Consider the following 989-nt stretch of genomic DNA (forward strand, 5'->3'; position numbering starts at 1 on the left):
AAATTGCCACATTGTTTTCTAAAATAGTTGTACCATTGTGTATTCCCATTATGATATAAAAATATACATTTACAGAAGTTACAAGGTGACAAGAAGTCTCTAGATACCCTTTTCCTAGTTTCTTCTAATGGTAACATCTTACATTATTATGGTACAATTACTAAAAGAAACTAACACTGGTACAATACCATGAATCAAACATTTGGATTTCTTTTTTTTTTTAAATTTTATTTGTGTGTGTGTGTGTGTGTGTGTGTGTGTGTGTGGCCAGCTCAGCCCAGCAGGGACGGGGCTGGCTGAAATGTGGTCCTGGGGGATTGAACCACGGTCCTGTGCTTTGCTAAGTTTGTTCTAAGTAGGTGCTTTAGACCACTGAGCCATCTCACCAGCCCAAACATTTGGATTTCACCACATACTTGGAACAGGATTTTTTTTTCTTGGTATCATGGATCAAGCTCAGGACCTAGCGCTTGGCAGGCAGGTGCTTATGCCATTGAGCTATTTCCCACGCCCCTTGACCACATACTTGTCTTTATTTTATTCCACGATACAAGCCAGCTCCCCACATTGTCATTAATTATCAGTTTCCTTCACTCTTTCGTGGTCTTTTATGACCTTCAGATTTTTGAACAGTGCTGACCTGGTGTTATGTAGGATATCCCTTCACTTGGGCTTGCCCTGCATTTTCTCACAAGTAGACCGATGTTAAGCATTTTGGTAAAATATCACATCAGTTATATGTCCTTCTTGAGATAATCTAGCAGGAAGTACATACTGTCTGTGTTCCTGCTGATGAGGTCAACCTCAGTTATTGATTTTGGTGGTGTCTGTCATGTTTTTCCACTGTAAAGTGACTATATTTCCCTTTGTAATTAATAAAAATTTGAGAGAGATACTTTGAGATTATGCAAATATTCTGTTCTCCTTTGGGGGATCCATTTTTTTTTCTTTTTGCCTTTATAGAGGAAATTTTATTGTTAATTATTTAC

Source organism: Octodon degus, unplaced genomic scaffold (genome assembly GCF_000260255.1).
Source record: "Octodon degus isolate 3935 unplaced genomic scaffold, OctDeg1.0 scaffold00035, whole genome shotgun sequence".
Lineage (NCBI taxonomy): Eukaryota > Metazoa > Chordata > Mammalia > Rodentia > Octodontidae > Octodon > Octodon degus.